The sequence below is a fragment of the Lepisosteus platostomus genome, chromosome 3, assembly GCF_059453375.1.
Source record: "Lepisosteus platostomus isolate fLepPlt1 chromosome 3, fLepPlt1.hap1, whole genome shotgun sequence".
Lineage (NCBI taxonomy): Eukaryota > Metazoa > Chordata > Actinopteri > Semionotiformes > Lepisosteidae > Lepisosteus > Lepisosteus platostomus.
The window spans coordinates 2,002,769-2,020,233 of NC_142613.1; the positions used below are offsets into that span (position 1 = coordinate 2,002,769).

General features: G+C 43.2%; 1 protein-coding gene across 3 annotated transcripts in view; it reads right to left on the minus strand.

Moving 5' to 3' along the window:
- The window catches only part of slc6a8 (solute carrier family 6 member 8), a 62,367-nt gene that overhangs the window by 27,239 nt on the left and 17,663 nt on the right, over positions 1-17,465 (minus strand). The gene's annotated exons all lie outside the window — the stretch shown is intronic.

Here is a 17,465-nt window from a genome sequence, read left to right on the forward strand (position 1 = left end):
GGAAACAAAAGTTGTCGTTAATGAGTAGTAATGAGTAGTAAGATATCGTTCAGTTCACACTTCTAATATTCCTATTTCAGTCAGGAGAATTTTGTAAGCATTTATTGAGTAAAAAGTTACAGCATGATTGGTTAAAACACCCCATACTACATGGTACTCCTGTCCCATGAGCAATTCTGTCCAGCAGCAATCACTGCGCAGAAGGAACATGTGTTGCCACCACTCCCCACTTTAAACAGAGCCAATAAATGAGGATTCAGGGCTTTCTTTGATATGATTGATTTTTGAATAACAAATGACAGCTGTCTTCCTATCTGTGCAGTGACGTTTTATGGGGTTAAGGGCAGTAAAGTGGTTTGGTGTGCTTTGTCTGGAACATCAGAATGCTAAATGTCCAGTAATTCTTTTCTTCAGTCTAGTTTACAAGATTTTATGAGCAAGAAAAACTATTTCATTGTTGTGTTACGTTAAGAACGCAACAAAAAATGTGTTGCCCTCAGTAACAATAAGGAAATGCTCACCTACATAGAATATCATGTACTGAAGCTTTACAGCAACTATAAATGCTATGTTAAGAACCTGTAAACATGAAAAAGCAGTGTTCCTAATCCTACCTGTCTGCTTGCAGCTACGAGAGGAGACGAGAGGAGCCAAGCTTGTTCACTGATGAGCACCTTGATTGCCAGAATGTGAGCTATCTAACCCACAGCTTGCCAGCTAAGCCAGTCACAAAGTGAATCACACCACAGTGTTCATTTGCCATGGGTTTTATTTCAGGCAATTCTCTGCCAGTTTTATATTCAGGCTGTAACACCATTCTCATAGTGTTTTCATTTACAAGCAGCTGTACAGTATGTGAAAAGCAACAGAAAGTGCCAGATACTCTGGCTGTGCAGGAGTACCATGACCTATATGATAAAGAGTAAAGGAAACAGGCCAGCTGGGTACAGGATTCGATCTGAAACAGTGGCAGAATCTGAATGTTTTAAAATAAGTTAACATTTTTTTTTACTTGCAGTACTGTATTTGCAACTGTATTTACAATTTAGTTCAACACAACCAAATATTAAAAATCTGAGCTTATAAACACTTCAAATAGGCTATGTGATTACAGCAGTATTATATTGATTTATCATCAAGGCAAATTGGCAATCGTTGTCCATTTAGCCCAAAAAAAGTGAACCTGATTCGACTGTTTTTTCTACTTGAATTTCATTCCATTTTTGGCAGCAATTATGCACAAGCAGGAAAGGCACTATTGAACGCCACTGGTTTGATTTTTCTGGACGGAATCTGCCGCGAATAAATGCTGCTGTGCGATTCACCCTTCAGAGCAATATACTCCATCATCTCCTTATGCTGGAAAAATCTGCATGGTCAGAAATCCTTCCTCTGAACGCAAGCATCATTATTACTACTGATGTTATTGTTGTGATCTGACAAAGCACGTCGGGCCATTAAATACAATAATCCCTGGCCGAGTGGTTTCAATCGTGCCGCTGCAGAAGACGCTTAGTGCTGTCGGGGGTGGGGGAGGGAGCCCAATGGCTGGGTGTGTGGTGAGTGGACTGGAGGGTTTAATGAAGATTACAGTGTGCAGATCACGTCCTGGCAGCCTAGGCTCCCACGTCTCAAACACTAGATGGAGACTACCAGCTTGGCAAGGAATAAGGCACACAAAGCATGCCACTGCATAAGTCCAGCTGCACACCTCTGCCTGTTTGCACAGTGGAAGGACACAGAGACTGGGGAGTGAGCTGTTCACTAGCAGGGATTTAGAGTTCTTAACCTTCCTCAGTATCTATACATCCTTGAATCCTCATAAACATCTTTTCAATGACTGGTGAAAGGAGAGCCATTTTTGAAACTCACGCCTGTCTCTACTCCGCGACCTACAGTTCTAAGGCCTACTCTGTCACCGCTTTAAACTGAGGAGTAAACACCAGGGTCCAAGGACGGCATGATGGGGCAGCGCTTAGCACTGCTGCCTCGCAGTGCTGGGGGCCTGAATTCATTTCCGGACCTGGGGTGCTGCCTGTGTGGAGTTTGTATGTTCTCCCCTTGCTCATGTGAGATTCTTCCAGGTGCTCCGGTTTTCTCCCACAGTCCAAAGACATACTGGTAGGTTAACTGGTTTCTGGGAAAACTGGCCCTAGGTGTAAGTGTGTGTGTGTGTGTGTGTGTGTGTGTGTGTGTGTGTGTGTGTGTGTGTGTGTGTGTGTGTCTGTGTGTGTGTGCCTTGTGATGGACTGGCGTCCCATTCAGGGTGTACACTGCCTTGTGCCCGTTGCTGACTGGGATGAGCTCTGGCTGCGCTGCGACCCTGAGCTAAAAGGAGCAGTTCAGAGAATGGACGGATGGATACTAGGGTCTTCTTCAAGTCAAAACTTGCTACAGGCCACAGGACTACATGGGTTTCCAGCATGCATGGAGAAATACTCCGGTGACCTGAGCACCCACTGGAGCAGCAACAACATTGTTGAGCAAACACAGGATTGTGGGTCACGTTTTAAACCTATGCAGCCCCAGTATACCAGCTCCAAATAGAGCAAGGATGCAAGGGACATACCTGTGGCTTACACTGTTTAGCCAGACTGCAGGGGGTTGATGTGCATTATCCTTGAAACATAAATAATTTTCGCAAACTAATAATTTTGTCACCCGCTTTCCTTTTTAAGAAAAGTTAGCCCTTTGCTTAAACGAATCCAATAAAAGCACTTGTAAAGGCTTGCCTTCAGATGCCTGAGCATGAAGGGAACCATTAGTTTAGTTACCAGGCTCATCTTGTTAACAGTGGATATAGTTTGCTGGCAAGTTATCAAGCATTAAAAGTTTTGGCTTAAAGGGCCATGATGTAACAATGCACGTCCATGTGAATTATATAAAAACAAAAGAACAGATTCTATATTAGTCCAAATAGGTAGCTGCATCGTCAGGCGTAGGCTGCAAAGGAACAAGTAAAGGTTTATTCCAGGCTGAAAAGAGAAGAAAATTAACACAACGTTTCGGCTGTGGAGCCTTCTTCAGGTGGAGCCTTCCTGTGGTTCTCTTCTTCTCTTTTCAGTCTGGAATAAAACTAGTTCCTTTGCAGCTTCTATGTTAGTTTGTCATCTCTATCTCCTAATGGCTAGACACTCTCCAGGTTTGGGTTCTCAAGTGTTCATTTACATTTTATAATTTGGAAAAGAATATGTTATGAATAAAAATCTTAAAACATGGGACTTGTACCTTCAGGCTGCTGTTTGTGGCAATCATCTGATTCGTTATTGTTTACCTGTTTGCTATGGAAATTCAATTCATATTATATGTTATATTCCGTTACATATATTGTACTTTATTATCATACCTCTTGGCAAAACCTACTTGAATGGCTTATTGTTAGCAGAGAGCAGAACTGAGAAAACATTGATATGAAGGCCTATTTTAAACTAAACATTCAATTCTTTCCCTGTCGCTGTCGCCGATCGGTGAAAAGGAGTCCATGATTCGGGAACAGCACATTTGAAAACGAAAGCAATAAAAAACCCTCGGAGTCGGGCCAGGGTGTACTCTGGGCAAACAAGAAGAGTTGGAGTACTGAAGACAAAAAGTGTGTTTTTTAAATCTCTAAAATTCTTTCACCTGTACTGAAAATTGAGAAACTCAATGAACCTGCAATATGAGCAAAAGCTTTATTCTCAAGCTGTATAAAAACGGAGATCAAGTCGCAGTGCAGAGCGCACTTTCTCACTCTCAGAGAATCCATTGTTGGGTCAGTTAGAATACAGTGGGGCTGGAGTCTATTGTTCCACTTATCATTCAAATGCCTTGAAATCAGGCGGATTCCCTTGGACAATGGGAGCTCTGTCCCTGGGACAGCGGGGGCTGTTTGGCCACAGTAAAAGGCAAAAGAGGTATTGCAAAATGAAGGAACGGCTTTCAGAGAAGGCTTAAACTTATGAAGGATGCTCAAGTGATCGTAGGAATCATATAGGTGTTGCAAACAAAGGCTTTCTGAAAACGCAGTATAAACTCAGTGAAAAACTCTGAAACTCAGTGAAAAACATCAGCTCTATGAAGATCAAACAAAAGCACTTTCGATATTCTGTACATGCCCTTTTCTCTCTGCTTAGGCTGCTGTTGCAAGTAATGGGATAAACCCGTTCATCTGTTTCTTCCCATAATTCCAGACACCCATCTTACAACAGCGACTGTATGGGAGCTAAACCGGCTAAAGGGAATTAAGCTGTGTTGTCGGGAATTCTGTGGTCCTACAGTTAGAAAAACAATGGTCCTCCACATAAACAGGAGTGTGAAAAGCCCTCTGCTGCACCAGGTCACTTGCTCAAACCTGAGCATCTCCAAAGAATGGTGAGTGAGGCTGCCACCTGTCTAGGCTGTGCTGAGACTTGTCCTCTTTTTGAAGTGGTTGTCCTGGGAAATCTGTAATATTCCCAGGGCAGTAAATGTCCCCTGTTTTTTGCCCTGAATTGTGAATGATCTATTCTGCTAACCATGAGGTTTTGCAGGCTATATTACAGTAGTTCATCCTATGGTTACACACACAGCAGCAACAGCCATCTAACTGCACCACATGACATCATGGTCAGCAGGTACGTCACCTTGCCGGGTGCTGTATGATATCGGGGGGTCGGTGGGGGGTGCTTGATGGCAAGAGAAGGCGACTGTTTCATTAAGAGGGCTTACACAAATGAAGGAGAGGAGTGACATTACATACAACAACAAAACGAAACACTCCCTCTATTTATAAGGCATGGCATTAAAATAAATAATAAGTCAGCTTTCATGAGCATCCTTATATTTATTTTAGGAAAAGGGGGCAGTCTGAACGAACATTAAGTAAATCTGTTTTAATGTAGGCAAGAACTACTGCAGTAAGTGCAAACAGCTGTACACTGGGTTTATAGCAAGCTAATGTTTTTTTTACACAATGGCTGTAATGTCCTGTTTTTTTGTAAGTCAGAGGTAGCAGCCCTCTGTCTGGGGGACAAGAGCATTCCTACTGCATGCTTGTAAGTCCGATAGAGTAACGCAGGAAGGCGGGGCTGTTGCTGCTGCGTGGGGCTCTGGGGCGATGATTGCCATCAAGCACTTGACTGGAACTCCACTCAGGCTTGTAATTAAACAGTTAGCCAGAAGAAGGGCTGGATCTCCATCAGTTCTAGCTGCAGTTCATAGCCTGCCCCTAGTTTACAATTAATCTGCTACCTCCTGCCTCCAGCTGCGAGAGGCTTGCCCAGCTGCAGTAAACCTGAGCACAGCTCTGAAGTCTGTAATGGAGAGTACAGGGGCACTAACAGCGATCCTAGCATGAGGTTCAAAGCAAGCAGGGCCCTCTGACGGTGCCAGGATTTTAGATTTGGTTGGTGTGGCAAGGGACACCTATGGGTGTGGCATTTTTAAATGATATTATTTGCCTTCTAAAAGACGATGTAATACTAAAAAGGTACCCTACTATTCCCCTCTGCACCAGTTGCACTGGTAACCCCCATTTCACACCGCGGGCGAGGCAGAGCTGATGAGCTGCACAGGACCAATCTACACCCAGCTGTTCACATTAGTCGACAACGGTCACTTACAGTACAATAAAGGCTCCATGTACAATCTTAAGAAACATTAAAAACACGTCGTGATTGCTTCCTACTTTTACTTTGTCTTTTGTTGGCAAATGTTAAGACAATATGGGAGTTTATGTAATGCCTGAAGTGGGGCGTTAGGTTGGGTAGCAAAGCCATATGCTACTTCATGCCCCTCCTATGGTGACGTCCCTTTCAGCACCAATAAATTATTTCCTGCCGTGTGCCCTGTCCAGAGTGGAGTCCCCCCTTGTGTCCTGTGTCTGCTGGGTTAGGTTCAAGCTTGCCACACACCCCCCATCGGATAAAGCAGCTATGGATAATGGATAGCTGTGGAAAACAGATTAATTTCCCAATGTGGAAAAACAAATGGAAAACTGCAAAATTAAAGTAAAGAGTATGGAAAGTTCGCTTACTGGAACTTTTAAACTTTGCACCCAGAAATGTTTGCGATACTTCACAATTCTGATATATCCATTTCTTACCAGGAAAAAATCTATGTAAAATATTCTATTAGTGTAGCCCTGATTTCCTTCCATGCATAGCAGCTCCTTTTCTGTTATTTGTGATTGATCTGATGACGGTCTCCAATCAATTACAGAATACGATTACAGAAGGCAAAGAGTGAAATGTAGGGATAAAAGATCAGCGATGTACAGCATAAAACACTGCAGTGCTGAAATGGAACTTTAATCCTACAACGGCTGTCAGTACCACAGTGAACAGAGCATGCTCAAGGGAGTCTGAGGTAAAGACTGACTGATCCAGCTCTCTGGCAACCACTCAGGGCTAATTGTAAGTTTCTATTACAAGCCTGAAATGCTGTTAAATCTGTCCTGGCCATGATCATACTTCCTGTCAGGAGGCTGCTATTAATACACCACCCCACACCTCCTGCCCCCACATGGAAGTAAAAATGCCATTCAAACATCATGTACTGTACCTCCATCGAATTTACAGTGCCCCACAAACAGTATTCAGACCCTTGCACAGTTTTCACATTTTGTTGCTATAAAGCTTGAAGTTATGGCACTTTGAAGTGCCAATTAATATTTGTTATGTTCATCATATTCTACACACACAGCAAAAAAAAAGGTAATATGAAAAAATTGAAAAAAGAGGTGAATTAATATGAACAAAAAATGGCAAAATTGTGACTACATAAGCATTGACTATATGGCAAAATATATAATGGTTTTGTTTTCAGACAAGACAAATTTGGAACTTTTTGGTCTAAATGCACAGCTTTACACCCTATCTGATGCAACCCTCCATATTTAATCCCTCAGTCAACGCCATCGCTGCTGTCAAGCATGTTGGTGGATGCTGCATTATGTTCAAGTTTAGCTTCACATCAGCAGGGACCGGGAAGTCAAGACCTTTGGGAATACAGATGAAGTGAAGTGCTTTACTACTCCGGCAAGGCAAGAAGGAAAACCTGCTTCAGACCTTAAAACTGGGATAATAATTCACCTTTCAGCAGGACACCTCAAGAATTAGAAAGTGATTGTTCTTGAGTGGCCTGTTCCTGACTTGAAACCTTCTGGAGAGCAGCCATATTTATACAAGGCACTATATCTCCTCTACTACAGTATGTACTCCAGTGCTGTGCAACTACTTCTAGCAGTACTACTCATACTACTGAATAAAACAATCAACTAATGATCAATATTCATGAATCTATTGAACCTTACAGGTTACCATGACATTAAAGCACACTCTTAATTTCACAATAAAATAAAAACTGCCAAAGCCTTGCACCAGAAAATGGGCACTGTTTTAGATTTATTAGTAGGGGTAGATCTAAAAAAATCATTCATCCACTGTCCTATTCATTAAAGCTGTCCCCTGAACACAACAGAACACAATATTCAGGATTTATTTTCTTTCTAAATTAACCTGTTGATTTGTGAGGGTGATTCAAAAAAATCTAAGCCACGTTTACAAAGCTGTTTTTTGTGCAAAAGGTAATAGAAACTTGCCGGATTAGCCAAAGGCATAGAGTGACCTGTTCAGCAGACCATGAGGGATACAGCTGTACTGTATATCAAGATTACAAACAAACAAGGGCGTAGAAGCCTGGCGATTGTGTCTAGACAATAATTGCCTGGCACTGAAAGTTAAGAGGCATTGTTTGGGGGGGGCTGCTGTAACACCTTGAATTGGGAGCTTATAAGATCTAGGAAGCTCAAAAATAATAATAATAATAAAATATAGCGCCTTTAAAGGTGGCTTTTCAAAGCGCTTTACAGAATGACAACAACAATAAATAAGAAGAATACACAAGATAAAACACAATTACAATATACAGAGGAGACCGTGGATGGTGATACTAAGAAAAGCAGAGGGGTGAAGAATGGAACCAGTTCAGTAAAGTCTTTTCTAAAGAAGAAGGTTTTGAGTCTGGATTTGAAGGAGTTTAGAGAAGGAGACTCTCTGATATCCTTGGGGAGAGAATTCCAGAGGTTGAAGGCATAACAGGAGAAGGCCCTGTCACCCATACAATGTAGACGGGCTCGGGGGACAGTAAGGAGACCAGAATTAGAAGAGTGAAGGTTGCGAGGTGGGGAGTAGGGCGATAATAGTTCAGACAGGTACTGAGGTGCCAAGCCATGCAGAGCCTTGTAGGTGAGCATGAGGATCTAAAAAGGACAGATCTGGCCAGCACCTCCCAGACCACAATCCAGACAGATCAAGAAAGCTAAGAGAGATTTCAGTGAAGGCGATCAGAAAGAAATATACATTTCATCTCAAGCCATTTATATTGTACAAATAAAAGGCAGTTCATTTAAGAAGGCTTGCTCAGTATACACTGTCTGTGTGTACCAACATACACGTTTGTGAGAGGAAATCCAGCCAGGAGTGAATTAATTCAATCAGAAGAGAGCTGAATGAATGTGTGGGAAACACTACTAGAGGTGCCCTGAGGGCCTAGTGTGTGCAGGGATTTCTGAAGCTCAGCTAAGCTAGCTTCCGAACCTCCGCACTTCCAGCAGTCCTGGGCACAGGCCAGACAAAGGGGATTAAAATATTAACAGACACTCCTCTTAATCGCCTGGCCACGTGTGGGCAAAGTGTTGACATCACTGCGTGGACAGCAAATGGGCCACTATTAACCCTGAAGGGTCTGCTTGACTCCAAGGTTAGCACAGCCGGCTTCTCTCACCAGCGGCACACTAATGGCACTGCTCCCTTAAACTCCGCCAAGCATGTACTCTGCAGCGCCCCCAACACCATCTTCAAAGCTCTGTCCCGCACCGGTAGGAGAATCATGCATCGCCTGTTTCATTTGGACTTAACTAGCACCTTAAAAAAATGTGTATTTTCAAATACAGTGCTTATTTCTCCCATTAGCATCTGAGGCTTTTCATTCTAGCACAGGAAGATTTGAACCTGAGTTGAAAAACAGGAGGCCCTAACAGTGAAAAAGCCCAGTCTCTCACTTCTGTCCTGCAACAGGGCAGTCACGCAAAGGTAACTGTCAGCCGACACAGAATCCCCTCAGATGAGAAGCCCCGTTAGCAGACAGTAGGTGAATATGTTCAGTAACAGCATGTTAAGACGGCGCTCTTTCAGCATTAGTATCTTAAAGTGCAGGGCAGTCTGCATCAGCTTTAAAATCAGTGAATACTCCACTGTGCCTCCTGTATGTAATACTGTTATTTTACAGTTGGCAGTCAGCGTATCATCTTTTTCGTCTTGCATTCTTAAAAAAAATCTGAAAACAACGCATCACAGGGTAAGGAAATTGTGGTGGCTTTTTGGGTGGGGGGGGGGTCCAGATTTTTCCAATTAAATTCCTACACGTAACGGGACATCAAAGTCCATGACTTGAAAATGACACATTTTGAAATCTCCTAAGCTTCAGGGGGAAATAAAAGCAAGAACTTCTTACATCTTCATTTCTCCCTCTGCTCCACCTCTTACATCCCTCCTCCAGAGGCCCAGCACGGCCAGGCTGGGTCTGACAGCGTGCCAGGGCGAGCCTCTGTAGTAGCTTGAGGTGACACAGAGTGATGTGCCATTGCCAAGGTCACTACAGAGCTCACTGCAGACCTCATGAATCTCCAGGCTGGCAGCTGAGAGCTCACACAGCGCAGGCAGTGGCAGTGAGCAGGACCGTCCCGAAAGCACCCAGAGCAGAGAAAGTCAATGGACAGGCAGAAACCAGATTTCATTTACACATGATTTGTCCTTACCGGGGTTGCAAACAGCTAAAAGTGAGGTTTGGGATTTTTAGCAGCCCAGAGGTTAATGTGATCGGTAGCACAGTTCAGTGGCTAGAAAAGTTATTTTACTGGCCCGACTGAGGAAAAGCTGCAGCCTTGAGATAGACAGACACACAGGGATGGGGGAACAACACTGAGCAACAGCACGGCCACCTCGGAGGTTTCAAAATGAGGAAGAAAGAGGGAAAAAAACGAAGAAGCAGAAAGAGAAAGAGGCTCTCTATGTGGATATGAAAGCAGGTCTGCTTGGTTCGCCAAAAAAACAGGCGGGATATGGGAGAGGCTCAAAGGTTAGAAATCTGAGTATGTGCACTCAGTCACGTATAAGGAAACAGACACACAAACGAGAAGACAAGGCCATGTGACTCAAATCTAGAATCAAGATGAGGTAACACATGGACGTGACAATCAATACAGAGTATCACAGTATATGTTTATTATTAGGCTCATGTGACTAGGCAGTAAAAAGATGTGATAACGCCCAGCTAGCAAGGATCCAAAGGTTAACAAGCGCTGTCTGCTTTGTGTAGGTGGAGTGGACGAACTCTATTTGTTCACAGGCCTCTCTGTGCTGAACACATGCAACAGAGCAAAGGAAGGCTCTCACACCAGAAGACCTGCTTCCAAATTTCTGCATTACAGCAGAGCTTGTGCTTTAGCTAATAATGTTATCAATGTACTGTATGGCTCATCATTGAAGGATTTTTCAAGGTTTTCCCAGATAAAAATGTTGCCAATTAGCCCAGCACCTGCAGGACTGAATGTGTTGACATTGCTTCACCAAGCACCAAGAGACCTGCAAGAGGCACCAGCCAGGAGTCCATCTTACTGCGCTGACTGGTCTTTGCCATCTTCTAATATGTGTTGCAAAATGGATGGTTTAAAACGGAGATTGACAGGGGTGAAATAAATTAAACAACGGATTGGTTTCACGAAAAACAGCAGGACCCAGTAGTAAAAACTTGACTCCTTTCCTACAGTGTGTTTTTATGGTTTCCAAGCATATCTTCCTGGAAAGCCCACAGCCAAGAACAGCACAGCCAGGAGACCCTGGGAAAGTGCAGCTCACCTTACACACTGCACAGCGTGCTGGCACGGCTGCGGATCATTCAATCAAACTCCAATTATTTTTACTGGCAGGAGGGGAAAGATAGGAAAGCTCCAGTCTCCAGAAGACTCCACACAGTAGGCACAGAATCCTTGAGACGTAACTGATAACTCAACGTACTGAACCTCTCAGGTCATAAATTTTCAAAAGTGCGACCTCCCATAGTGTCCCTCCTTTTATCATGTCAGCTAAAAAGCAGCCAACTTCTGTCTTTGCCTACGTTTGCAAATGCTCTCACTGGGACCTATATATACTGAACAAGACCTGGCATGTTTGGCTACCCAGTCAGTGCCAAACAATCCACTGTACCGTAGCATAGTCATGGTAATTCAGAGCCATTTCTGAAGCTGCTAAGCAACACTAAATGATAATGCTTCACCCACCAGTGGGCCTTGTTTGTACTGTACTAGACAATATAGTATTCTGACACTGTGACAGGTAATACTGATTAACATTACTGTTTTAATTAAGACCCATTTAGAAGATGTGAGATTCAAGTGGTGTGGATCATGCATTTACTTTCTGCCAAGGATGGCTTCTGTGCTGGGAGTTTGCACGATCTCACTGGGGCAAGACGTTTTTTTTTCTGGGTGCTTCTCCAAACCATGCCTCATGTGTGTCTGCCCTGAGACGGACTGGCAACTTGTCTAGGGCCTCCCGTGCCTTGCACCCACTGTATGCGGGGTATGGGTTTTGTAGGAAGACAAAACAGAATATGTAGAGGCGCACGTTAGTAGGAAGAATGCGTGTTTACCGCTCCTGAAAAAGCGATGCACACTTCTCCATTGCTTCTCATCTTCCGCACTTCTTCGCTCACTTCCTATCCAGTCCCATATTGAAAGGCACAATGCTTTCGGAAGCTGCACTGCCAGATTCAGTGCTTTATGCTCCTGTCTCAACTGGCAAAAGTGCTCACTTTAAGCACAGACTGAGCCATGTAAACCTGTGTCATGTCACTGACTGACTGTGACTGGAATTCCCCAGGTGGCATCACATTGACAGATCCCTTTGAAAGGGACCTTCCTGCCAGAAGAAGATTAAACCAGCTGCGTTAATACTACACTGGAGCAAAAGACTAGACTAAAAAATCACAGAGGAGCTCGAAATCTACCAGATTTTCTCATTTACAGTGGTGTCGAAGAGCCCTTTTCAATTAAGAGACGCAGCAAGATGTCAGAGACTGTGACATATTTTTAATTTTGTTGTGACTGAATGGACTTTATGAGAACAACGCCCAGTTCTGCCAATCCCGATGTTCTCCGCTCCACCAATCCCGATGCACTGTGGCAGCTGCCCCCTGGCTCCCCTCCCTCAGGGGGTCCAGACCCCCTTGTCCGCAGGCCATGCTGTCACCCCTCTAGCCAAGAGGGTCAAAGCCGAAGTAAACTCTACGCATCCTTGAAACGTAACGCTACAGAGCTCGTCTTAATCTCTATGTTCATTATGCAAGTAACGAATTCGATAAATAAGAAAAATAAATACAATTATGAAGTTTTAGCTTTTAAGAAACAAGCCTGTATTACAGTTTTATACTGAGAGACATTAAACAAGCGACACAGCTTTCCATCCACAAAAGCATTTAAAGTTAAACTCGTGAATGTGCCACTGACACTGGCCAAAATATTAGGACCTCCCTTCTAAAGTTACTAGTCTCTTACTGCAGTAAACTCCAAGTTGGCTTGAGGAGTATAAGAAACACTTTCACAACCTTCCATGGTTCAAAACAATCCCCAGATATCAATTCACTGAAAATGGGGATTGTTAGTCTCCTGTTATAACTGCGGTCTAATATAAATTCCAAGAAACAGCAACAACTCCTGGCTTGTCCAAACCCTTGGAGATTGGGCTGGGCAGACCTGAAATGTCACCAAAATGTCAACAACCCGCAAAAAAAAAAGAATCAAGAACACAATCAAGCAAGAACAAAAAAGGTTTGGATCCAAAACCATTGTGAACTCACAGTTTTGTTTTTTTTCAGAGCGGGACAAAACTTAATCACAAGGAGACAAAGCCAGAAATGCCCGCCTGCAGCCATCGGGCCAGCAAACCGGGCTCTCATAAGGTCAGCTGTGAAGGAAGGACCGCGTGATTCATGTGTCAGTTTTGTGTGAACCGGACCTTTGGAAGCGAGAGATTCAGCAGTTTACTCTGGCATGAAATCTCCACCCCCCCGTTCCTATAATAATAATGTTTCTTTATAAGCCCTATACAATTTCTTGCATTAGGGATTCGTCTTTTCACTTACCCCAGCTTTTCTCCATGGAGACACAGACACACAGACAGGGAGAGAAGCTGGGGGTCAGAGCGCAGGGTCAGCCATTGTACGGCGCCCCTGGAGCAGTTAGGGTGAAGGGCCTCGCTCAGGGGCCCAACGGAGTAGGATTCCTCTGGCGGCCGCGGGATTTGAACCGGCAACCTTCCAGTCACAGGCGCAGATCCTTAACCACAGCGGCAGTGGCCAACCAGAGGGAGAAAACATTTCTGTGTTACCTTAGAGCTCCTCGGTGGGGTTTACTGCTATTTGTTTTGTGGAGAAAAACCTGGGGAGTCAGCCAGCGTCCGGGGAGGCCCGGCTCCAGCGTCCGCGAGATTTACATTTAGCTTTTCTTTCCCCTGCCAGCGCACAGTGAATGTGTCATTGTGCTTCCAGGACTGATGGTCCCCGGGCCTGGTTTCCCACCAGCTGGTGCTCATACCATTAGTTTGCCACCACAGGGCGAATGTGAATGTCAGCATACTTAGCTTGGAAAATTACCCAACCTAGGAGCAGTAAGGATGGGGGGAAGATCTGGGATCTAGAAAGGAACGCACAAAGAATACGTCGTTATCCTGACAGGAGAGATCAATCAGGATAGATAGACTGAACATATGAAACACAACTCTGGGATGGCATGAACCCTTTAAAGGAAGGGATGTGGAATCAGTCAGGTTCAACAGTAAGCAGAGATACAATAATATCTAACAATATCAATCAATAACAAACAACAAGTTCAAAAAAGCACAAATAAGGCATAAAAATGTAGGTGAAGGATTCCTACTAAAAGCCAACCAGACAAATATGTGTTTTCAAAATGCCAGTCCAACAAAAAATGTCCTCATGTATTGAGACAACCTGTTATTCTAGAGCCTGTACTGTATATAAACAAAACGAAACAAGACATCTGTTAACGATACTCTTAGCCTAAAATGGCAGGTTTATTTTAATGCCCAAACTTGAAATGATGAAGACTTATTAATGGAGTGAAGAAAATAAACAGAGACTAACTAATAAAATAAAACACAGCTAGAGACATGCACGGCAAATAATGTGAAATACAAATTCAATTTTACATTCCCAGCCTGTGCTGCTGACAGGATTTGAGTAAAAATAAAAAAGGAATCTTATTGGCAAAATCTGATTTTACAAATATTTCATTTTTAAAGCCTTATTTTTGTGACATTTTTTTCATTTTTTCTTGCAATGCTGTGATAATTAAAAGGCAATGATTATAAACCAAAGGACAAAACCCTTCTTTTTAACTACTTTCATTATCTAGAATATTTCCAGTCGCAAAAGAGACATTTCCTTTGCTGTTTCTGCTCTAACATCACAGGGAAAACAAACACAGTTAATTTTATCAGATCATATAACAAACTTCTTATTTGCAGTAATTGCTTTATCAGCTTGCATAAAGGGATCAAGGGTTAAATAAGATTGGCACAGGGAAAAATTGCTGATGAACAGCTTTTAAATACCTACTCATCTTCCCCTGAGAGCAAGCTATGTCTGGAGCTGACAGACTGATGTGTTTACGATTTGAAATTACATTTTAAAACAATCTCTTTCCCCTACTGTACATTGCCTTGCAGGAATACCCTCTGCCTTACAGTTTTAAAATAAGGATTTATTTCTGTATTTACAAGGAATACAAAGAATATCATCCCTATGGTGAAGAGCAACACCCTGTGAAGAGTATTAAAATGGATCTGGGGTCTGCAAATGTTGTTTTTAAGTAGCCAGGCAATTCAGCACTTTCTGTTTTCACGGATTGAAAGACGCTAAAGGTCACTTACTGGCACTGTTCTCCCAGAATAAAGGAGCTGTTTGGCTGTCAGATGAGAATTCATGTTCATCAAACAACACGCCAATGATTGGCAACAGAAAGCACTAAGCAACTACAGGAGTGTGTTTCTCTTGAACTATTGCCAGTCTCCAGGGCTCTGACTTTTCTTGACTGGTCATTAAGGGTGCTTATCCAGGGAAACGCCAGTGAAGCAAAGGAGGAAAGTTGTACTCGCTTTTGTCTTCCATGCAATTCAAATATGGAACTGCTGCTGTGCAAACCAAACACTGCTGCTACAAAAGAAAATATTATTTAAATGAAAAAATCTACATCACTTTCAGGACACAGTGTTTTTATAAACTATCGACTCTGGAATTCAAACCTGTAAATACACACCCATGTATAAATGTAAGAAAGGAATGTGCCAATCATCACTGCATCCCAGCACTCTGACACCGAGCTCCTGAACACACTGCATCCCAGCACACTGACACTGAGCTCCTGCACACACTGCAGCCCAGCACGCTGACACCGAGCTCCTGAACACACTGCAGCCCAGCACTCTGACAGTGACGGACTGAACACACTGTAGCCCAGCACTGACACTGAGCTACTGAACACACTGCAACCCAGCACTGACACTGAGCTACTGAAAATACTGTAGCAAAGAACTCTGACACTCAGCTACTGAACACACTGCAGCTCCGCCCACTGATATTGAGCTACTGAACACACTGCAGTCCAGCACCCTGACAGTGAGCCACTGAACACACTTTCCACATGCTTAGTGCCTTTTATATTGCTTTCCTGCACATTTTCTTTTTTTCTATTTCCAACCATCTACCAAACAGGTTCTGTTCTGCTTGCAAGCCAAAGGGTAAGAATCAAAAGGGAGATGAGCAGTTACTCATCTTATAAAGCAATTTCATCTTCAGCTAGAGTACACAAAGAAACACGATCACTTAAACAAGCTTATTTTGGCTGCCATGCAATTGTGCTGAAGAGGGTTTTCCAAGACACGCAAATCAAACGTAACTATACTATGAACAATCCTAAAACAACCTTGAAATGTGACTGAAATATATGATTCTCTTCTGTGCCACACAAGGGCGCAAAATGATCACTGACAGTGAAATACTGCTCACGTACACTTGAATGAATTCAATGTCTGCTCCTCATAGCTTCAGCATCCAAAAATAACCATCGGAGACACGTCATTGTCTGCTTCTTGCATTATCATTTAAACAATCTCAGATTCATGGTGCATTTATCTGGCTATTTTAAAATCGGAGCAAAGGAAATTAATGTACATACTGTATGTACTAGGAATAAGGATTTCAAGGAATGCCACATTTTATTAACCTTCACTCAATGACGTCTTAAAATTTGTGTACGTTGAAACTCGTTTCATGCAGTTGAAAGATGCTGTTGTCTGCTTCCATCTAAACCTGCTTTATATTTTAGTTTTTCTTATTTTCAGTACTTGGTTACAAGAGATGCCCAGACCAAAACGTTTTTAAGCAAGATAAATTACAAAAAACATATAACTACCTTAACCCAGGGGCGATAATCTTCTTTTCGATACGGCCTTAGATACAAATTAAATTAAACATAAACAGTTTAAGTGTGGTTTAAGTTGAAGTTGAAAACATGGATACAGTTGGACAAACCATAGAATGGAAACCCAGCGTGTCATTAATCGTCTCCGATCTTGCAGGACAGGTCCCTTGGGCCCGTGGTGCCCAAGTCCAGAAGAAGACATGAGAAGAAGACGGAAGGGGAAGCTCGGTACCTTAACGGAGGGCAGGGATTGGCTTTGCCAAAAACCGCAGCTCAGATTCAGGGATCACAATAAAGAAGGGGGCAACCTCCACAGATAATGTGACACCGGACTCTGCAAAGATGTGGAAGTGGGACTGTTGTCTCACACCGTTTGTATCAGGGCCCTTAGTTCTTATCTCGGGTTCTGGGCTCCTTTGCAAATGAAATCATGGGCCTGGGCCCACATCAAAACATAACTCCCCCACCTTCTCGGACAACTGCAAATGTGTTTAAGGTGCATGTATTTTGGCTATAAGCTAACACAGAGCTCCCATCGAGAACCTGGTTTAAAACTGCAACTGGCCAGGAAGGGTGAAGTTTTGATTTGTTTCAGGGCCTTAGTCCCAGTGCTTTAATGCTACAAAGTAAATCACACAGACAAAAACAGAAAGGCCAAACACCACATTATCTGCTACTTATTGTGCTGTACCTGCCCTGCCAAGAATGAACAGGATAGCAACAGTTAGGAGGGCTGAAGAGATTTATCTCATTTGGATGTAATAATTAACCCAAGTAAAAGCACCTGAGGTCTTGCTGGCAGCCAGTGTCCAGTAACCTCAGGATCACTCATTAAGAAAGAGAGGCATCATTTAGTAAGCTGTCAAACCCAGACCCTGTTTGACTCTGCCTGGGTCACCTGCAGGTCAGAAATACCACCTGAGCAAGCGAACAGAGTAGCCCTTCTCCC